The 23,419-nt window shown below is 49.0% G+C and overlaps 1 long non-coding RNA gene across 1 annotated transcript; it reads right to left on the minus strand.

Annotated features, from left to right (window-relative positions):
• Positions 1 to 7,067: 7,067 nt before the first annotated feature.
• LOC139228264 (uncharacterized) lies at positions 7,068 to 22,625 on the minus strand. Its single transcript, XR_011587540.1, has 4 exons — positions 22,205 to 22,625; positions 19,900 to 20,015; positions 16,821 to 17,266; positions 7,068 to 7,453 (listed from the first exon to the last, which is right to left on the minus strand). It is a non-coding gene; the product is annotated as an uncharacterized lncRNA (long non-coding RNA).
• Between the last annotated feature and the right edge of the window lie 794 nt (positions 22,626 to 23,419).

Below are 23,419 nucleotides of genomic sequence, written 5' to 3' on the forward strand. Positions count from 1 at the left end.
GTCTCCCTGCATTGGTTCCCATCCCCCTGCCATATTAGTTTAACTCCTCCCCAACAGCACTAGCAAACACTCCCCCTTGGACATTGGTTCCGGTCCTGCCCAGGTGCAGACCGTCCGGTTTGTACTGGTCCCACCTCCCCCAGAACCGGTTCCAATGTCCCAGGAATTTGAATCCCTCCGTGCTGCACCACTGCTCAAGCCACGTATTCATCTGAGCTATCCTGCGATTCCTACTCTGACTAGCACGTGGCACTGGTAGCAATCCCGAGATTACTACTTTTGAGGTCCTATGTTTTAATTTAGCTCTTAGCTCCTTAAATTCGTCTCGTAGGACCTCATCCCTTTTTTTACCTATATCGTTGGTACCAATTGTGCACCACGACAACTGGCTGTTCACCCTCCCTTTTCAGAATGTTCTGCACCCGCTCTGAGACATCCTTGACCCTGCACCAGGGAGGCAACATACCATCCTAGAGTCTCGGTTGCGGCCGCAGAAACGCCTATCTATTCTGCTTACAATCGAATCCCCTATCATTATCGCTCTCCCACTCTTTTTCCTGCCCTCCTGTGCAGCAGAGCCAGCCACAGTGCCATGAACTTGGCTGCTGCTGCCCTCCCCTGATGAGTCATCCCTCTCAACAGTACTCAAAATGGTGTATCTGTTTTGCAGGGGGCTGACCGCAGGGGACCCCTGCACAACCTTCCTTGCACTACTCTTCCTGCTGGTCTTCCATTCCCTAGTTGGCTGTGGACCCTTCACCTGCGGTAAGACCAACTCGCTACACGTGCTACACTCGTCATTCTCAGCATCGTGGATGCTCCACAGTAAATCCACCCTTAGCTCCAATTCCGCAACGCGGACCATCAGGAGCTGGAGGCGGATACACTTCCCGCACACGGAGTCGTCAGGGATACCGGAAGTGTCCCTGAGTTCCCACATGGTACATGAGGAGCATATCACGTGACCGAGCTCTCCTGCCATGACTTAACCCTTAGATACACTTAAATTGGCAAAAACAATGCTAAAGTTTACTCACTGTTATAGAAGAGAAAAAAGAAAAACTACTCACCAATCACCAGCCAATCACTTACCCCCTTGGCTGTGATGTCACCTTTCTATTTCTTTCTACTTCTTTTTTGCCTTCCCCCTGTAGCTGCACAAGCCTCTCGCCGAACTCGTGCTGCTCCTGGTCTCACTGGCCTTTTGTAGGTCTCTCCGATCCCCGGAACTCCTGCCTCTCGCCGAACTCGCGCTGCTCCTGGTCTCACTGGCCTTTTGTAGGCCTCTCCGATCCCCGGAACTCCCGCCTCTCGCCGAACTCGCGCTGCTCCTGGTCTCACTGGCCTTTTGTAGGTCTCTCCGATCCCCGGAACTCCCGCCTCTCGCTGAACTCACGCTGCTCCTGGTCTCACTGGCATGCGAACAATGTGGCCTGCCCAGCGGAGCTGATCAAGTGTGGTCAGTGCTTCAATGCTGGAGATGTTGGCCTGGTCGAGGACACTAATGTAGGTGCGTTTGTCCTCCCAGGGGATTTGTAGGATCTTGCCGGGACATCGTTGGTTGTGTTTCTCCCGACTTGAGGTGACTACTGTACATGGTCCATGTCTCTGAGCCATACAGGAGCGCGGGTATTACTACAGCCCTGTAGACCATGACTTTGGTGGCAGTTTTGAGGGCCTGGTCTTCGAACACTCTTTTCTTCAGGCGGCCGAAGGCTGCACTGGAGGCTGTGTTGAATCTCATTGTCAATATCTGCTCTTGTTGATAAGAGGCTCCCGAGGTATGGGAAGTGGTCCACGTTGTCCAAGGCCGCGCTGTGGATCTTGGTGACTGGGGGACAGTGCTGTGCAGCGAGAACAGGCTGGTGGAGGACCTTTGTCTTACGGGTGTTTAGCGTAAGGCCCATATGCTTTCGTACGCCTCAGTAAATACATCGACTATGTCCTGGAGTTCAGTCTCTATGTGTGCAGACGCAGGCGTCATCCGCGTACTGTAGCTCGACGACAGAGGTTGGGGTGGTCTTGGACCTGGCCTGGAGATGGCGGAGGTTGAACAGGTTCCCACTGGTTCTGTAGTTTAGTTTCACTCCAGCGGGGAGCTTGTTGACTGTGAGGTGGAGCATGGCAGCGAGGAAGATTGAGAAGAGGTTTGGCACGGTGACGCAGCCCTGTTTGATCCCGGTCCGGACGTGGATTGGGTCTGTAATCGATCCGTTGGTAAGGATCTTGGGCTGCATGTCGTCGTGGAGCAGGCGGATGATGGTGATGAACTTTTGGGGGCATCCGATGCTCCATAGACCCTCGTGGTTGCCAGTGTCAAAGACCTTTGTAAGGTCAAAGAAGGCCAGTTATAAGGTGAACCATGTGAACAGGCAGTAGGGATCTCCATTCAATGTCTTACATAAGAACAAAAGAAATAGGAGCAGGAGTAGGCCATACAGTCCCTCGAGCCTGCTCCGCCATTTAATATGATCGTGGCTAATCCGATCATGGACTCAGGTCTACTTCCCCGCCAACTTCCCAAAACCCCTTAATCCCTTATCGGTTTTATTTGAGGGGCAGCAGCTCCAACAATTCAGCATTCCTCAGCACTGTGACTAAACCCAAATTATGAGTGCAAACTCCTGTTATGGAGCTCGAGAGTAGAGAGGAGAAAACTGGTTACAAGCTTTGCTAGGGCGATTTTAACCCTCCTCGCTCAGCAGAAACTTGGCGGGTGGGCAGTTAAAATCGCCCTAGCTCTTATCTGTCCGAAAGCCCCCATGATCGCAAAACCTGAAATTTTAACCTGCTCTTCTGAGCAGGCAGCATAGACACGCACCCGAAACCAACAGGGTCTTTCTTTACATGTGGATATTGTGACCCAATGACATCGAGACCCGACTGTAATTTTAACTAAGGCCGCAGCGGGGAATCCACCTGGAGTTAAAATCGGGGCCTAATAGTGGTTGAATTGTTTCAAGTTTCAACTGACTTAAATAGAAGAATAGAAATTTACAGCATGGAAGGAGGCCATTTCGACCCATTGTGTCCGTGCCAGCCGACCAAGAGCCATCCGGCCTAATCCCACTTTCCAGCTCTTGGTCCGTGGCCCTGTAGGTTACGGCACTTTAAGTGCACATCTAAGTATCTTTTAAAAGTGGTGAAGGTTTCTGCCTCTACCACCCTTTCAGGCAGTGTTCCAGACCCCCACCACCCTCTGGGTGAAGAAATTGCCCCTCATATCTCCTCTAAACTTCCCCCCAATTACTTTAACAGTAATTTATCAGATTGTGGTTGATCTCTTTCTGTACTAAGGTCAGACGCGCTAATCTGTTGATGTTGATATCTGTTCATCAATCCAATTTGTTTCATCCTATTGAAATTAAACTTAAATTGGATTCACAAGTCATTTGTTCTGGTTATATAAAGGCCCATCTTCAACTGATTTTGAATTAATTAATTTTTGTTTGGCAATCTTCCCGGAAGCAGGTCCTCAAGGTAATCAGCACAAAATTATTCTGCTGCAATCTGAACCCTGTCTTTTACATTAAATTACATAAATTATCTTCCCAGCTGAATGAAAGGAGCAAGGGGAATTTTTTTTTAATTAATAAAATGTCAAATCTGTTCTAGGAAATCCTCATATTTAAAGGTTACAAAATATTTTCTATATATAGTGGGGACTATTCTAAAATACAGATTGTGAAATACAGGCTGCAGAACCCAGATTTTTGGGGTGAAGGGATGTTTCTCAATTGCCCAAAATTAAGAAAAAAAATTATCATTGCAGAAACAATAACACTGAACATAAAGACATTGTTTGTAATCATAGGTTACAGGAGCTCATCGGTGTAACATGGTTTCTTGTGAACAATACGCAATATAATCATTTATAGAGATATTGAAGGACACTTTTCTTGCAGGGTACCCCACTAATCATATACATTGGCAAAAGATATATAAACATCTTATTTAATGTTTTTTTTTCATCTATAGTTATGCTTAAAATGTTATATTGTGACGATGGAATATGAATCATTCACACAATCAAACTCAGACAAGGGAATATGTTATCTCTGGTTGGAATATTTTACAAATTTCAACATAGGTATTACATTTTGATAAGAAAAATAAGGAGGTCACATATTAGTTGGAAAGGGGGAGAAATTGGGGTCATTGCGCCTCCTGATGGGGGCACTAATGAGGCACAAACGACTTTTCACCTGGGCGCGGCTCCACCAACAACTCCTGCTAAATTTAGCGGTGGCGGTAACCGGTAGCGCTGACGATGTCATCACCCCAGCGACCCGTTTACGCCCCAGAGCAAATATTTGGGAGCGCCTCCTGAAGCTGCGCCGGGCGATGCCAGCGACAGTTTGGGGGGCGCGCATACATGGCGGTTGGCTGCTCGCGGGGCGCCAGTTAAAGGGCAGGTGGCGTGCGCGGGAATAAAAAAAAAATCAGCCGACTTAATTGTCGCGGCCCGTTGCCTCCTTGAACGCGACGGGGTCCGTGCCGCGATCTGGCCGCCCGAGTGCCGGGCTGGTGGCACGGCGCCCCGCTCCCCGGTGATCCAGGTAGGGCCCTGCGGAGTCTGCAGCTTGGCCCCCCCCTTTTAATGAAGGGGAGGGTCCCTCCTACACGGCAGCGCAACGCGGATCACCGCGCCCCGCTTACTTCGCTCCCACCCGGTTAGCGCCCCAAAGAGGGAGTGGAGCGCGTTTTTTTGTGCTCCACACCCTCTCGGGGGGCAGTAACCACAATTTGGCAAGCGGGGCGGGACTTCCGCACCTGGCACAGGAAGTCCCACCTCATGGATGTTACCGCCCCCAAACAGGGCGCCATGGAATTTCCTGGGATAGAGGAGCAAAGGGATCTGGGAGTACAAACACACACATCACTAAAAGTAGCAACACAGGTTAATGAGGACATTTTAAAAAAGCAAACAAAGCAGTTCATTTCTAGAGGGCTGGAATTGAAAAGTAGTGAAGTTATGCTAAACTTGTATTGAACCTTGGGATCCTGGGCTTTATAAATAGAACCATAGAGTACAAAATCCAGGAATTTATGCTAAACCTATACGAAGCACTAGTTTGGCCCCAGTTGGAGTATTGTGTCTAATTCTGGGCACCACATTTTAGGAGAAACGTGAAGATTTTGGAGAGGGTACAGAAGAGATTTACTAGAATGATTCCAGGGCTGAGGGAATACAGTTACGTGGATAGACTGGAGAAGCTGGGGTTGTTCTCCTTGGAGCAGAGAATGCTAAGAGGAGATTTGATAGAAATGTTTAAAATCATGAAAGATTTAAATAGACTAAAGAGAAATTGTTTTAATGGCTGAAGAGAGGGCACAGATTTAAGGTGATTGGCAAAAGAACCACAGGCGACATGAGGAAAAATATTTTACGCAACGAGTGGTTAGGATTTGGAATGCACGGCCTGTTAGAGTGGTGGATACAGATTCAATATTAGCCTTCAAAAGGGAATTAGATAAATACTGGAAGGAGTAAAAATTGCAGAGATATGGGAATGAGTGTGGGAGTGGGACTAACTTGATCGCTCTTTGAAAGAGCCGGCACTGACTGGATGGGCCGAATGGCCTCCTTCTGTGCTGTGCTATTCTATGATTCTATAGACCACACTTGTACTGTGTACAGTTCTGGTTGTCATGTTCTAAAAAGTATATAGAGGCACTAGAGAGGGTGCCAAGAATGATACCAGAACTGTCAGGTTATACCCATCAGGATGGGATGAACAGGCTGGGTCTCTTTTATCTTAAAAAGAGAAGGCTGAGGGGTGACCTAATAGAGGTCTTTAAAATTAAGTAAGATTTTGATACAGTAAACAGAGAGAACGTTTCCACTTTTGGGGAAGAGCATAACTAAAGGCCATCAATCGAAGATAGTCACCAATAAATCCAATAGGAAATTCTTTACCCAAAGAGTGGTGAGAATCTGGAACTCGCTACCACAGGGAGTGGTTGAAGTGAATAGTATAGATGCATTTAAGGTGAGGCCAGACATGCACATAAGGGAGAAGGGAATGGAGGGTTATGCTGATAGATTAGGTGAGGAAAGATAGAAGCAGGCTCGAGTGGAGCATAAACACCAGCATGGATTGGTTGGGCCGAATGGCCTGTTTCTGTGCCGTATATCCTATGTATGTAATCCTATGAATGAGAGATTCCCTGAGGAATCAATCCAAGGAAATTTACTTTAAACAGATGGGAATAAAGATAAACAAAAATACGGATCAGGATTAAGGTCTATTTGGAACTATTATTAAACAAAGGGCTTTGCTGCTGTGTTAATTAGCATGGGTCACCAAATGGCAATGTCTCAACCAGAACTAGTTAGATCCCGACCTTAACCTTATGCTAAAGAAGATTTCAAATACAAGATTATACGTGTCAAGACAGCAAAATGGATTTCGATTACCTGACTTCTCCAATAATTCCCAGAATTCCAGTCCAATGCTGGTTTGCGATGGAAAATGGTTGACACAATTGAAACATGCACCCAACGACAACTTTGCTTTGTTATTAGTTGAAGGACGAATTGTTAACCAGACTGTTAGAATTCCCTGCTCGTCTTTGAATACTGCAGTGAATCTTTAATGTCCACTTGCACAGGCAGACTTCCTGCCAGCCTTGTCTGAAAAGGTACTGTCTTCATCTAAAAGTGTTTAACAAAGATTCTGTAATTTGTTGTATTTAGAAGCACACATTACGACATAAACCATATTGGAATCCATCACGTGTGTGAAATCATTGTGAGAGCATTTTTTAAAAATACAGCCCTTTATCTAAATTATGTTTGTTTGGAACTGGAACTAGTGTGACCAAATAGTAGTATGATTCCATCCCGCAGATTTTCATTGGTGTGAGATATTAATCACTCCACCGTCACTGCACAGCAGCAGTGCCAAGTTCCTGACTCCAGAATGAGTATAAGGATTACTCTTATGGTCGCCTCAGGCAGCTGCACAAGACAGTGCTCCACCAGGTGCCAATTGGATCGAATATCTAGGGTTTCTACAATTTCAAGGTGAGTGTAACACGAGACAGGGACACCTTTGTTGCTGTTCTACAATCCTGCGTTTTATTACTGCAGCCGACTGAATCACACAATATTTACAGGAGGTATTCCACACTTTCTTTCTTGTGCGCAGTATTCCAAAAGGGACCAGCCCTACAGCCATATTTTCTTTCTGTCTTTAATGGAAGCATGTTGGAAATGTTCATTCTCCCAGTCATGGCTTGGGGAAACCGTAGAATCAGATACCATTTTCCTTTTATATGTCTGTTCAAGTGAAAAGTAGTATGAGAGGATAGGATTTATTTTCAGTAATGGTGGCAATAATGTTGGGGATTTGTCAAAGCAACTGATTAAGTGATTAATGGTTATACTCTTCGGACTTTTGTCCTCTATTGTGTTGACATTGATGGTCCTTAGCTGAGGTGAAACCATCTGAAAATGATCAGAAATACATTTTTAAAACTTAACAAATTCAGTAAAACAAATCCAAAACCTCACAACGTTCTAGTTTTCATCACATGACATCTGGCTTCTTGTGACAGGAAACATTCTCTGTATTATCGTGTCAGCTGTGGCTCAGTGGGTAGCACCCTCACCTCTGAGTCAGAAGGTTGTGGGTTCAAGTCGTGCTCCAGGGACTTGAGCACATAAATCTAGGCTGACACTCCAGTGCAGTGCTGAGGGAGAGCTGCACTGTCAGAGGTACCGTCTTTCAGATGAGACGTTAAACCGAGGCACCATCTGCTCTCTCAGGTGAACGTAAAAGATCCCATGGCACTATTTTGAAGAAGAGCAGGGGAGTTGTCCCCGGTGTCCTGGCCAATATTTATCCCTCAATCAACATCACTAAAAACAGATTATCTGGTCATTATCACATTGCTGTTTGTGGGAGCTTGCTGTGCGCAAATTGGCTGCCGTGTCTCCCACAGAACAACAGTGACTACACTCCAAAAGTACTTCATTGGCTGTAAAGTGCTTTGAGACGTCCAGTGGTCATGAAAGGTGCTGTTTAAATCTAAGTATTTCTTTTTTGACAATTTTTCCCTCCACCAATTTACTCCCTGGTTCCTCTTCTTAAGAACCTGTTGACTCTCATGCTGAGGTATGGTTCATCCTCCAGTAGCTCACCAAGTGACCATTATTCATGTGTAAGTATAGGCAGTGAATGTTGCCATGCTATTCTACATGATCACCCTCACTTGATGACCACACGTGAGTGGGTCATTGGATAGTGATCAGGAGGGATAAATCTTATTGATTTTCCCCTCCCTAATTCAGGAACATTGAGGCCAATTATAGCCACTACCGTTCCCAAGGTTGAGATTAGTTAATTAAGGACTGACATGGATGGAACTGTACCTTCCTAGTCTGTGAAACTCACTAGATATACTTAGTGAACTATCGTAGGAGAAATCTCGAAACAAAATACTGAATGGCACTAAAACATGCATTTAATGATGTTCAGTAAATACTCCTTTGAAATGGATTCTTTTCATATCTCTGACAATTAGTAAATTTCTAGTTTAGAAATACAAATACAAATATCGATCAATTCTTTTATGGTTTATCAAGCTTGTGTCCAAATGCATTTTTAACAATAATTTATTCGCAAAAACCACATGAAGTTATTCACTGTTTCCATTCGAGGACAATGACATGATCATCTGTGTCAAAGGCTGCAGAAAAGTGGAGGAGAACAAGGGGAGAATATTCAAGAGTCACCATCACAGAGAATGCAATTTGTGACTTTGGTTAGGGTTCTTTCATCATGATGAAAGATCTTTTAAAATAAACTAGTGTTGTTATGTATACTAAATAAATTTTAAGAAATAAAATGAACAATGACAATGAAGAATTATGAGAAATCTTCTTAAAATAGATACTGTAAGTAGTCATAAAAGAGCGGGTTATGTGCTTCACTTAAATGTAGATGACCAATATATATTGGGTACTTAAAAAATTTCAGATCACAATCCAATTTCTGTATTGCCCTCCACGACCTACTATTATTGCCCATGCAACAAAACCTGCTATTCCTTAGTGTACTGCTTTTCATTACAGTGTTCCTTCTATTATAAAGTAATGGGATTGTGGTCCTAACTATTTTAAATTCGACAGTATATTACAGCACATAGAACATAGCACTCATAAAGCTCATGTTCTGAATGACCACATCATAATGAAGAGTTCAATTTCATACTTGGATAATACACAGAAACAACAACATTTAATACCTTGCCATGGTACATACAGCACTTTAAATTATAAAGTATTACAACACAAAAAAATCATCTCATAATTAATATAGTAACATGTATGAAATTAATAAATATCCAAAACTCGATTGCCCGTATCCTAACTCGCACCAAGTCCCGCTCACCCTGTGCTCGCTGACCTACATTTGCTTCCGGTTAAGCAACGCCTCGATTTCAAAATTCTCATCCTTATTTTCAAATCAATCCATGGCCTCGTTTCCTCCCTATTGTTAGAGTGCGAGCTTAGAGCTGTCGGTTGATCAAAAAAAGCTAGCCACTGAAGCAACAGAATCCACAACAGTCTCGAGAGGCGACAAAAGCAAAGAGGGCGACAAAAATCTACGTCACCGGAATCCAGATAGCTGATTGGAATGTAGTGGAGCCCAGTGGAGGGGTCTGGACTCAGGAGCAGGAATGGGAGAAGCGGAAGTCGGGACCGCGAGGAGCGGAGGTCGGAGGTAGCGAGGAGCGGAGGTCAGGACCAGCGAGGAGCGGAGGTCGGGACCAGCGAGGAGCGGAGGTCGGGGCCGGCGAGGAGCGGAGGTCGGACGTGGCGAGGAGCGGAGGTCGGACGTGGCGAGGAGCGGAGATCAGACGTGGAGAGGAGCGGAGGTCGGACGTGGAGAGGAGCGGAGGTCGGACGTGGCGAGGAGCGGAGGTCGGACGTGGCGAGGAGCGGAGGTCGGGACCAGTGAGGAGCGGAGGTCGGACGTGGCGAGGAGCGGAGGTCGGACGTGGCGATGAGCGGAGATCGGACGTGGAGAGGAGCGGAGGTCGGACGTGGCGAGGAGCGGAGGTCGGACGTGGCGAGGAGCGGAGGTCGGAAGTGGCGAGGAGCGGAGGTCGGACGTGGCGAGGAGCGGAGGTCGGACGTGGCGAGGAGCGGAGGTCGGAAGTGGCGAGGAGCGGAGGTCGGACGTGGCGAGGAGCGGAGGTCGGACGTGGCGAGGAGCGGAGGTCGGACGTGGAGAGGAGCGGAGGTCGGACGTGGCGAGGAGCGGAGGTCGGACGTGGCGAGGAGCGGAGGTCGGACGTGGCGAGGAGCGGAGGTCGGACGTGGCGAGGAGCGGAGGTCGGACGTGGCGAGGAGCGGAGGTCGGGACCAGCGAGGAGCGGAGGTCGGGACCGGCGAGGAGCGGAGGTCGGGACCAGCGAGGAGCGGAGGTCGGACGTGGCGAGGAGCGGAGGTCGGACGTGGCGAGGAGCGGAGGTCGGACGTGGCGAGGAGCGGAGGTCGGACGTGGCGAGGAGCGGAGGTCGGGACCAGCGAGGAGCGGAGGTCGGACGTGGCGAGGAGCGGAGGTCGGACGTGGCGAGGAGCGGAGATCGGACGTGGAGAGGAGCGGAGGTCGGACGTGGCGAGGAGCGGAGGTCGGACGTGGCGAGGAGCGGAGGTCGGAAGTGGCGAGGAGCGGAGGTCGGACGTGGCGAGGAGCGGAGGTCGGACGTGGCGAGGAGCGGAGGTCGGAAGTGGCGAGGAGCGGAGGTCGGACGTGGCGAGGAGCGGAGGTCGGACGTGGCGAGGAGCGGAGGTCGGACGTGGCGAGGAGCGGAGGTCGGACGTGGAGAGGAGCGGAGGTCGGACGTGGCGAGGAGCGGAGGTCGGACGTGGCGAGGAGCGGAGGTCGGACGTGGCGAGGAGCGGAGGTCGGACGTGGCGAGGAGCGGAGGTCGGACGTGGCGAGGAGCGGAGGTCGGGACCAGCGAGGAGCGGAGGTCGGGACCGGCGAGGAGCGGAGGTCGGGACCAGCGAGGAGCGGAGGTCGGACGTGGCGAGGAGCGGAGGTCGGACGTGGCGAGGAGCGGAGGTCGGACGTGGCGAGGAGCGGAGGTCGGACGTGGCGAGGAGCGGAGGTCGGGACCAGCGAGGAGCGGAGGTCGGACGTGGCGAGGAGCGGAGGTCGGACGTGGCGAGGAGCGGAGGTCGGACGTGGCGAGGAGCGGAGGTCGGACGTGGCGAGGAGCGGAGGTCGGGACCAGCGAGGAGCGGAGGTCGGGACCGGCGAGGAGCGGAGGTCGGACGTGGCGAGGAGCGGAGGTCAGGACCGGCGAGGAGCGGAGGTCGGGACCGGCGAGGAGCGGAGGTCGGACGTGGCGAGGAGCGGAGGTCGGGACCAGCGAGGAGCGGAGGTCGGACGTGGCGAGGAGCGGAGGTCGGGACCGGCGAGGAGCGGAGGTCGGGACCGGCGAGGAGCGGAGGTCGGACGTGGCGAGGAGCGGAGGCCGGGACCGGCGAGGAGCGGAGGTCGGACGTGGCGAGGAGCGGAGGTCGGGACCGGCGAGGAGCGGAGGTCGGGACCAGCGAGGAGCGGAGGTCGGACGTGGCGAGGAGCGGAGGCCGGACGTGGCGAGGAGCGGAGGTCGGGACCAGCGAGGAGCGGAGGTCGGACGTGGCGAGGAGCGGAGGTCGGGACCGGCGAGGAGCGGAGGTCGGACGTGGCGAGGAGCGGAGGTCGGGACCGCGAGGAGCGGAGGTCGGACGTGGCGAGGAGCGGAGGTCGGACGTGGCGAGGAGCGGAGGTCGGGACCGGCGAGGAGCGGAGGTCGGGACCAGCGAGGAGCGGAGGTCGGACGTGGCGAGGAGCGGAGGCCGGGACCGGCGAGGAGCGGAGGTCGGACGTGGCGAGGAGCGGAGGTCGGGACCGCGAGGAGCGGAGGTCGGACGTGGCGAGGAGCGGAGGTCGGACGTGGCGAGCAGCGGAGGTCGGGACCGGCGAGGAGCGGAGGTCGGGACCGGCGAGGAGCGGAGGTCGGACGTGGCGAGGAGCGGAGGTCGGACGTGGCGAGGAGCGGAGGTCGGGACCAGCGAGGAGCGGAGGTCGGACGTGGCGAGGAGCGGAGGTCGGACGTGGCGAGGAGCGGAGGTCGGGACTGGCGAGGAGCGGAGGTCGGACGTGGCGAGGAGCGGAGGTCGGACGTGGCGAGGAGCGGAGGTCGGGACCGCGAGGAGCGGAGGCCGGGACCGGGACCGGCAAGGAGCGGAGGTCGGGACCGGCGAGGAGCGGAGGTCGGGACCGGCGAGGAGCGGAGGCCGGGACCGGCGAGGAGCGGAGGTCGGGACCGGCGAGGAGCGGAGGCCGGGACCGGCGAGGAGCGGAGGCCGGAAGTGGCGAGGAGCAGAATTCGGGACCAGCCAGGAGCAGAGGTCAAGACTCTTGAGAAGCGGAGTGCGGGACTGGCAAGATGCGGAGATCGGAAGCAGAGAGGAGACGAGGTCGGAAGCGGCGAGGAGCGGAGGTCAGAACCGGTGAGGAGCAGAGGTCGGAAGCAGAGAGGAGCAGAGGTCGGAAGTGGGGAGAAGCGGAGATCGAAAGTGGCGAGAAGCGGAGGTCGGGACATTGATGTCCGGAGGTCGGAAGCAGTGAGGAGAGGTGGTCGGAACAGGCGCGGCCCGGAGGAGCGGAGAGGTCGGGGCCCAGAGGTGGAGCAGCATGGACCAGCAGTGGGGTCGAGGCCCAGGGATGGCACAGCACGAGCCAATAGTAAGGTCGTGAGGCCTACACTGTGTCCTATGAATTCCAGGGAGAGAGGTCCTGTGGGAAGGAGGAAGGTGGACAGTAGGAGTATGTATGTGTTTGTTTGTATGTACTAGACACATGCAGCAGAGCCTGGTCTCCAGTCGCTCTTGGACCAAGAACTTGCTCTGTTAAAAGAGTTCACGCACAGGCGTCTACCACCATTTAAAATGAAGTTCGGGACCTGGAACATCAGGACCCTCATGGACAACCCCAACAGCAACAGACCAGAACGCCATACTGCTATCATTCTCCGGGAACTCAGACGTTGCGACATAGGTATCGCCGCCCTAAGCGAGACCCGGCAGGAAGGGGAAGGTCAGCTCAAGGAATAAGATGGTGGTTACACCTTCTTCTGGAAAGGTAAACCAGGAGAAGAACGCCGCTTCCATGGGGTGGGCTTCGCCATAAAAAATGAGCTGGTTAGCCATCTCAGAGACTCCTCTTGTGGGATAAACAAAGGCCTCATGACCCTTCGGCTCACCCTAGCCCGGAAGCAGTGCGCTACGGTCATCAGTGCATCGCCCCAACACTGGAAGCTACAGATGAGACCAAGAGGAATTCTACTCCAGTCTTGAAGAATCCCTGTCCCGAGTCCTAACGGGCGACACGCTGATCCTCCTTGGCGACTTTAACGCCAGAGTTGAAAAGGACACAGACCTCTGGGGAGGTGTGATCGGCAAAGAGGAGGTAGGGAAAACCAACTCCAACGGTATTCTCCTCCTGCCGATATGTTTAGAACATGGGCATGTCATAACCAACATATTGTTCCATCAGAAAGACAAGTACAATTCTTCATGGCAACACCCTCGTTCCAAGCACTGGCATGTGCTCGACTACGTCATCGTCTGAACGAGGGACCGCAAGGACATGCGCATTACCTATGCCATGACAGGAGCTGATGACTGCTGGACGGACCACCGCCTAATCCGCTCGGTGATGTTCAGTGGCAGCAACAGAAACAATGCCGCAGGAAAATCAAGGCTGGAGCACTCAAAGACCCAGCTAAGAAAGCGCTATTCAGCCAGCGCCTCACTACCAACCTGACGACTCCCAGTGATCCAGAGACGCAGAGTGTCCACAGTGCCTGGTCTGCCCTTAAGGCCTCCATAATTAGCACCTGTGAGGAGACGCTCGGTCACTTGACCAGGAAACACCAAGACTGGTTCACAGAGAATGACCAGGATATCTAGGAGCTGATTAGCCGCAAACGCAAGGTATTCTTGAACTGGAAACAGCAACACAACTCAAGAGCAGGAAAGCAGCTCTATAGACGTCTGAAGGTCACAATCCAACAAAAAACTCACAACCTAAAGAACAAATGGTGGGTGGAGAAATGCAGGAGATCCAGCAGCTGGCCGACAACCATGACATGCGTGGATTCTTCAGCGCAGTCAAGACCACCTACGGCCCAAGCACCTAAGGTCCTACCCCACTGCAGGCCAAGAACGGAGAAGTATTCATCAAGGACAGAGGCAGTGAATGCCTGCTGGAAGGAGCACTTTGAAGATCTCTTTAACCGAAACTCTGTCTTCGACGTGAGCATACTCGACTCCATCCCACAGCATGTTACCTGCCACCACCTCAGTACAACCCCAGCCCGGCATGAGGTTTAAAAGGCCATCCGACAACTGAAGAACAACAAAGTCTCAGGAGCAGATGGAATCCCCGCCAATGCACTAAAACATTGCGGAGAAGCATTATTGGCGCGAATACATCATTTCTCTTATGTGGATGAGGAGAGCATGCCAAGGGATCTCAGAGACGCGTAATTGTGGCCATCTTCAAGAAAGGGGACGTTTGATTGCGGTAATTACAGAGGAGTTTCCCTGTTATCAACCACAGGGAAAGTTATTGCAAGAATCCTCCTCAATCGCCTTCTCCCTGTGGCTGAAGAGCTTCTTCCAGAGTTGCAATGCGGATTCCGTCCACTAAGGGGCACAATGTACATGATCTTCACTGTGTGACAAATCCAAAAGAAATACAGGGAACAACACCAACCTCTATACATGGCCTTCTTTGACCTGATAAAGGCCTTCGACACTGTCAACCGTGAGGGATTATGGAGTGTCCTTTTCAAATTCGGCTGCCCTCAAAAGTTTGGCACCATCTTTGGCCTGCTTCACGATGACATGCAAGCTTGATCCTGACCAACGGATCCACCACAGACCCAATTCATGTACAGACCGAGGTGACGAAAGCTGTGTCATTGCACCAACGCTCTTCTCGATCTTTCTTGCTGCAATGCTCCATCTCACCCACAGTAAGCTCCCCGCTGGAGTGGAGCTAATCTATAGAACAAACGGGAAACTGTTCAACCTCCGTTGCCTCCAGACCGGATCCAAGGTCGTCCCATCCTCTGTCATTACGTCTGCGCACACTTGGAGGCCGAACTCAAAACCATCGTCAACACCTTCACCATAGCGTACAAGAGCATGGGCCTTACACTAAACATCCGTAAGACAAAGGTCCTCTACCAACCTGTCCCTGCCACACAGCACTGCCCCCCGATTATCAAAATCCACGATGAGGCCTTGGACAACGTGGACCATTTTCCACACCTCGGAAGCTTACTATCAGCAAGGGCAGATGTCGATGACGAGGTCCAACACCGCCTCCAGTGTGCCAGTGCAGCCTTTGGTCGTCTGAGGAAGAGAGTGTTTGAAGACCAAAACCTTAAAACCGGCACCAAGCTCATGGTCTACAGAGCAGTAGTGATATCCGCCCTTCTATATGCTTCAGAGACATGGATTATTTATACAACAGGCACTCAAAACACTGGAGAAGTACCACCAACGCTGCCTCCGCAAGATCCTGCAAATCCATTGGCAGGATAGGCACACCAGTGTCAGTGTTCTCACTCAGGCCAACATCCCCAGCATCGAAGCATTGACCACGCTCGATCAGCTCCGATGGACAGGCCACATCAATCCGCATGCCCGATAAGAGAATCCCAAAACAAGCGCTCTACTCGGAGCTCCAACACAGCAAACGAGCCCCAGGTGGGCAGAGGAAACGCTTGAAGGACACCCTCAAGGCCTCCTGGAAGAAGTGCAACATCCCCACCAACACCTGGGAATCCCTGGCCCAAAGACCACTCAAAATGGAGGAGAAGCATCTGGGAAGGCGCCGAACAGATCGAGCCCCTTCACCGGAAGCAAACGGAGACCAAGCGCAAACAGCGGAAGGAACGCACGACAACCCAAGCACCCCAACCAACCGGCCGTTCAACCAATGTCCCTTCAACCACCGTCTGCCCCTCCTGTGACAGAGACTGTAGGTCCCGCATCGGACTCATCAGTCACCTGAGAACTCATTTTTAATGTGGATGCAAGTCATTCTCAACTCTGGGGGACTGCCTAAGAAGAAGAAGAATCTCCTCTAGCCCCACAACCCCCGAGATATCTGCACTCCTCTAATTCTGCACACTTGAGCGTCCCTGATTATAATCACTCAACCATTGGTGGCCGTGCCTTCTGTTGCCTAGACCCCAAGCTCTGGAACTCCCTGCCTAAACCTCTCCGCCTCTCTACTTTTTTTTCCTCCTTCAAGACGCTCCTTAAAACGTACCTCTTTGACCAAGCTTTTGGTCATCTGCACTAATTTCTACTTGTGCGGCTCGGTGTCAAATTTTTATCTCATAATACTCCTGTGAAGCTCCTTGGGACGTTTCAGTACATTAAAGGCGCTACATAAATACAAGCTGTTGTTGTTGTTGTTTCTATTCAAATATATATTTTGTCAATGTACTGAATTTTTGTTCAAAATTTCCTGTAAGTTATCTCACCCTACACTTGCATAGGTTTAAATCTGCCATTTCACATCTTCCAACTATTTGCAACACTTGCCCCCTGTTATATAACATCAACGTGATTTTAAGTCATGCCACATGCTTCAAGAATGCTTTGTAATGGATTTTGATGGAATGGAATTCAACAAGCAAGCCAGTTTGACTAGTTTTAGTTGGATCCAAACATAAATAAAATGGTTATTTCAGCACGAAAACAATCAACATAATAAAGGACTCACCAGATCCTATACCTCACAAAGTTGCCACAAGACAAGAAACCTTACAACTACACAATGAGTTGATGCGTGATAAGCTATTTGGAACGTCAATACAGATTTCAAGTGGAGACCACGGAACATATTTGTAAAATATGGAACTACGATGTAATGGTGGATTCAAAGTGAGGGATCCATTCGTCTTGTTACAACAGGTATATTTTTGTTACCATCTCATATCATGAACAGTTGGCATCAGTCTGAAGCTTGCTATTTATTCTACATTATCAGTCTGATATTTGCAACGTGCACCTTCTACTGCCGACTGTATCTCATAATTTGCATGCTGAGAAATACAACGGTTGTTGTCAATTGTATTCATTCAGGCCAATTCAAAAGTTAAGTGGACATCTGCAAGAATGGAAATATAATCAAAAAGTACTGGAAATACGCAGAAGGTCAGACAGCATCTGTGGAGAGAGAAACAAAGTTAGCGTTTCAGGTCTGTGATCTTTTCATCAGAACTGGAAAATGTTATAGATGTAACAGGTTGAAGCGCGCGCGCAGAGACATGGAAAGGGGCAGGGGCAACAAAGAACAAAAGGAAAGGTCTGTGATAGGGTGTGATGGGGTGGAAATCAGGAATGATTAAATTAATAGCAGAATCATTACCGGTGTCTGCTGTCTGAAAAAATGGGAGCAGTGATTATGATCTGAACTTGTTAAATGCAATGTTGAGTCCAGAAGGTTGTAAAGTGCCTAATCGAAAGATGAGGTGCTGCTCCTCGAGCTTCGAGTGAGCTTCATTGGAACAGTGTAGGAGGCTGAGGACAGAGACATCAGAGTGGGAATGAAGCGGAGAATTAAAATGGCAGGCGATCGGAAGCTCAGGGTCACACTTGCGGACTGAACAGATGTGTTCAGCAAAGCGATCACCCAATCTGCGTTTGGTCTCCCCAATGTAGAAGAGACCCCATCGTGAAATACAGTATGATACATTGAAAGAAGTTCAAGTAAATCACTGATTCAACTGGAAGGAATGTTCAGGCTCTGAACGGTGGGAAAGGAGGAGGTGAAAGGGCAGGTGCCTTGAGAAGGAAAGCGGGTGTTGGAGATGAGGGAAGAGTGTTCCAGGGTGTCATGGAGGGAACAGTCCCTTTGGAATGTTGAAAGGATAGGGGAGAAGATTTGTTTGGTGGGAGAATAGAATAGAATCCTTACAGGAAGCAGAGTAGAAAGATCCACCCCTCCCTCACCTTCACATCTCCAACTATTCCTTTCCCTTCCTCAACTTATTTTATCTCCATTTCGGAAGTACTGGTGTGGAAGGTGGCATCGTCAGAACTAATGTGACGGAGACTGAGAAACTGGGAGAATGGAATAGAGTCCTTACAGGAAGTGAGATGGGAGAAAACATAAAAACATGGAAAATAGGTGCAGGAATAGGCCATTCGGCCCTTCGAGCTTGCACCACCATTCAATATGATCATAGCTGATCATGCAACTTCAGTATCCCATTCCTGCTTTCTCTCCATACCCCCTGATCCCTTTAGCCGTAAGGGCCACATCTAACTCCCTTTTGAATATATCTAACGAACTGGCCTCAACAACTTTCTATGGTAGAGAATTCCACAGGTTCACAATTCTCTGAGTGAAGAAGTTTCTCCTCATTTCGGTCCTAAATGGCTTATCCCTTTTCCTTAGACTGTGACCCCCGGTTCTGGATTTCCCCAACATCGGGAACATTCTTCCTGCATCTAACCTGTCCAATCCCGTCAGAATTTTATATGTTTCTATGAGATCCCCTCTCATTCTTCTAAATTCCAGTGAATATAAGCCTAGTCGATCCAGTCTTTCTTCATATGTCAGTCCTGCCATCCCGGGAATCAGTCTGGTGAACCTTCGCTGCACTCCTTCAATAGCAAGAATGTCCTTCCTCAGATTAGGAGACCAAAATTCAATATTCACAAAGTACACAATATTCAAGGTGTGGCCTCACCAAGGTCCTGTACAACTGCAGTAAGATCTCCCTGCTCCTGCTCCTATACTCAAATTCTCACGCTATGAAGGCCAACATGCCATTTGCCTTCTTCACTGCCTGCTGTACCTGCATGCTAACTTTCAATGACTGATGTACCATGTCACCCAGGTCTCGTTGCACCTCCCCTTTTCCTAATCTGTCACCATTCAGATAATATTCTGCCTCCCTGTTTTTGCCACCAAAGTGAATAACGTCACATTTATCTGAAGTGTAATCAAGGTAGCTGTGGGAGTCACTGGGCTTATAGTAGGCATTGGTTGGCAGCCTAGCCCCACAAATGGAGTTAGAGAAGTCGAGGAAGGGAATGGAAGAGTCAGAGATAGACCATGTGAAAAACCATCTGCGAGAATGGGGACAGCATATGGGAGAATATAAAAGTGATGTGATTTCACTTCCTGCTTTGAAACACACATGATTATAAAACACATACGATTCTAAGTATTTTACACCTCTAGTTCTTTCAGTCATTGCTGAAGAGAAATCAGGATGTATTTCAAACCCAGCACTCTTTATTTGCAACATCAGCGCTTGCTGGCTCACTGCTTATCATCTCTCACATGGGCTGGAGCTAAGCACGTACAATACAAGAGGTAATTCCATGATCCTGCACTCCCAGAGTGGGAAGTGGAGAGTAAAAACTACAATTTTGGAACCCTGTCTCTGACCGATGCTCCTAGCGGCGGACTCTCAAGTACAGGGAAGTGCTCAACCTGACCACCAGATGGCTCTGCTCAAAGACTCCCTCGCCTAGACATTACTGTTGGCCATATCAGGGGATGAAAATTCATGCATTTTTATATGATTCCTTAATCCGTTATTTTGGCAGAGCCATTAGACTATTTCAAATAATTTGTTGAAGATACCTGCCATAAAAAGTGGGATGACAAAGACATTAAGTGTTCTTCCGCTAACAGTAATTTCTAGCCTCATTGTTGTTTCAGACCCCAGCATAACAACTATTTTCTTCGGTACAGGGAGGCCTAGTTCCTTATTAAAACGTGCCCATTGACTCCGATGATCCAAAAACACACAGCAGCAGAAGTACAATACAATGAAGCTCACCTTGCTATACAATGTATGATGAAGTGCACGGTTAGTTATTTCGATCATTCTACAGGGAGGTTGACTATATAAGACCGGAGAAAGGTTGATGATACGTCCTTTTAGTCGGGAGAACCCTGCAAAAAAACGAGGACAGGTGGTGATATAGATGAGCATTACTGAGAACTTGTGAATCCAGACACATACAACTTTGATATTAAGGTTACACTGACCTTGGTCTTGGCGGCTCCCTCAGCCCAAGCTACATTTGATAAAGTCATTAGCTGTAGGGTCTTAGTACATGACCACAACACAATGTCCTGCACGCTGCTTTTTTTCATTTGGAGATTAACGGTCCATTTATACTATGAGTTTAGCATTGGTGCAATGCCTTTTGGCTTCAGAATTGAGTTAGAATGTCACTGAGTCAATTGAGTCAAAATTCTAGGCTGACACTCCAGTGCAGTGCTGAGGGAGTGCTGCACTGTCGGAGGTGCCGTCTTTCGGGTAAGATGTTAAACCGAGGCCCATCTGCTCTCTCAGGTGGACGTAAAAGATCCCATGAAACAATTTCGAAGAAGAGCAGGGAGTTATCCCCGGTGTCCTGGCTAATATTTATCCCTCAATCAAAATAACAAGAACAGATTATCTGGTCATTATCACATTGCTGTTTGTGGGAGCTTGCTGTGCGCAAATTGGCTGCCGCGTTTCCCACATTACAACAGTGACTATACTCCAAAAGTACTTCATTGGCTGCAAAACATTTTGAGACGTCCGGTGGCCGTGAAAGGAGCTAAATAAAATGCAAGCCTTTATTTTTATTTTCTTCACACTCATGCGAAATGTGTGCAGTGGAAGTGAGGTGATCGAATCCGACCTGATCCCAGGGTGAAACAGTGAGATGTCCTCCTCCTCCCTCCCTAACTGCAAATCCAGGCTGCAATTACATTCCCACTGTTTATTTTCACACCGACACATCTGCCATCACCACACCCCAAAATGACAAAGCAGCCTAGAGCGAAGCACTAATGTATTTCTATAAATCCTAAAATATTCATAACTGTTCTGTTATATAACAAAACCAATGCTGTGAGCTTGTCTACCAGTTGTCATGGCCTACCGGTACTTTGAGGTATCAGGCAGAGCAATCTTTTACAAGCATCTGCAGCACACTATATTTAAAGTGATATAGCAAACATTGACAAGTTGCAAGGTACAGAGTTCAGGTAGCATTTGCCAAACACTCTGAGACTTCACGTTCATCATTAATAGTAAATGTGGTGAACCCATCTTAATAATCTGCTCTAAATTTCACCCCAACCCATAGAATTATGGAAGAATCATAGACATTTACCGCACAGAAGGCATCCATTCGGCCCATTGTGTCTGTGTCAGTAGAAAAAGAGCTATCCAGCCTAATCCCACTTTCCAACTCTTGGCCCATAGCCTTGCAGGTTGCAACACTTCAAGTGCATATCCAAGTTCATATGAAAGCAAATTGAATGTTAGCTTTTGTTACAAAAGGATTAGAGTATAAGAGTAAAGAAGTCTTACTACAATTGTACAGGGAATTGGTGAGGCCACACCTGGATACTGTGTACAGTTTGGATCTCTTTACCTAAGCAAAGACAGATTTGCTTAGGTAAAGAGGGAGTGCAACGAAGGTTCACTAGACTGGTTCCTGGGATGAGGAGATTGCCCTACGAGGAGAGATTGAGAAGACCAGGCTTATATTATTTAGAATTTAGAAGAATGAGAGGGGATATAATTGAAACATTAAAAAATTCTTATAGGGCTTGACAGGGTTACGGCTGGGAAAATGTGTCCTCTGGCTGGGGAGTCTAGAACACGGGGTCACAGTCTCAGAATAAGGACTGAGATGAGGAGAAGTGTCTTCACCCAAAGGGTTATAAATTTTTGGAATTCTCTACCCCGGAGAACTGTGGATACTTAGTCGTTGAGTATATTCAAGACAGAGATCGATAAATTTGAGGGAATTAAGGGATAGCGGGAAGGTGGAGTTGAGGTAGAAGATCAGCCATGATCTTATCGAATGGCGGAGCAGGCTTAAAGGGCCAAATGGCCTACTCTAGCTCCTATTTCTTAGATTCGATCTATTTTTTTAAATGCTATGAGGGTTTCTGCCTCTACCACCCTTTCAAGCAGTGAGTTCCAGACCCCCGCTACCCTTTGGGTGAAAACAGTTCTCCCCAACTCCCCTCTAATCCTCCGACTCATTACTTTAAATCTATGCCCCACCCCCAACAACCCCCTTATTGACGTGTACAGTATGTGCATATTTTCTAAAACAGGCCACGTAACTCACCTCTACTTCATTACTTAATGTACTGGCATATTCTGTATAAAACAATATGTGAAGGATTTGTGGAACTTCTTGAGGGCCTCGTGCAGCCCTTGAGCGTCCAGCGAATGGCCGGCCTGCTGCGGTCACTCTCAGTACTCGGGTTGATCGGCGTGTGCAGCGAAGCTGCGGTCATATCAATGGGCTTCCCCGGAGATTCCCTTCAGAAGATCCCGACCTTCACTTCCAGACGGGCAGCTGCCTTGTAAACTTGCCATACGCTTCGGGCCGATAAAAAATATATTTAGAGATGCCCGAGGCTCAAACGGGTATTAGTTTATGGACAAAAAAACAAATCAATAATTGCTGGGGATTGCTAAGCGCAGTGAGCACATGTGGGAGAGTCCGGTTTATGAAGTCAACGTGACGTGAGCAGAGGTGCCCTCCTGCCTGCCGCCAGTGGCGAGTTTTACCCCGGCCTCATTTCAAAATAGATGAAAAAGAATAAAACTGCCAAGATAATAAAGGAATAGAAAGCAGCGCCAGGTAAATCGATCTGACATGCAAATATTTAAATGTCTTGAGAATTTGGGCTGGGTATTCAGCGCGCAGATTTCTGTAGACATGGTCCAGCCTTTGAAAAGAATGGAAGAGGAATAACCGGGATCCCGATTCAGGCGTTTGACTGTTGTGAGCTCCCCTTGTATGAAGTTTTGAGTCAGAGCACGAAAGAAAGACTTGCATTTATATAGCGCCTTTCTCAACCGCCGGACGTCCCAAAGCGCTTTACAGACAATACTTTTTGGAGTGTGGTCACTGTTGTAGTGTGGGAAACATGGCAGCCAATATGTGCACAGTAAGCTCCTCCAAACAGCACTATGTTGTTGATTGAGGGATAAATATTGGCCAGGACACGGGGATAACTCCCCGGTTCTTCGAAATCGTGCCATGGGATCGTTTACATACACTTGAGAAAGCAAATGGAGCCTCGGTTTAACGTCTCATCCGAAAGACGGCACCTCCGACAGTGCAGCATTCCCTCAGCACTGCACTGGAGTGTCAGCCTAGATTTTTGTGCTCAAGTCCCTGGAGTGGGACTTGAACCCACGACCTTCTGACTCAGAGGTGAGGGTGCTACTCTCTGAGCTACTGGCTCACAAATCCTAATATCTTTCCCTAAATGGTTCGACTTCTTAAAATGTTCAACTTGATTTATTTTGCTCAAAATATATACACTCA

Source organism: Pristiophorus japonicus, chromosome 17 (genome assembly GCF_044704955.1).
Source record: "Pristiophorus japonicus isolate sPriJap1 chromosome 17, sPriJap1.hap1, whole genome shotgun sequence".
Classification (NCBI taxonomy): Eukaryota; Metazoa; Chordata; class Chondrichthyes; family Pristiophoridae; genus Pristiophorus; species Pristiophorus japonicus.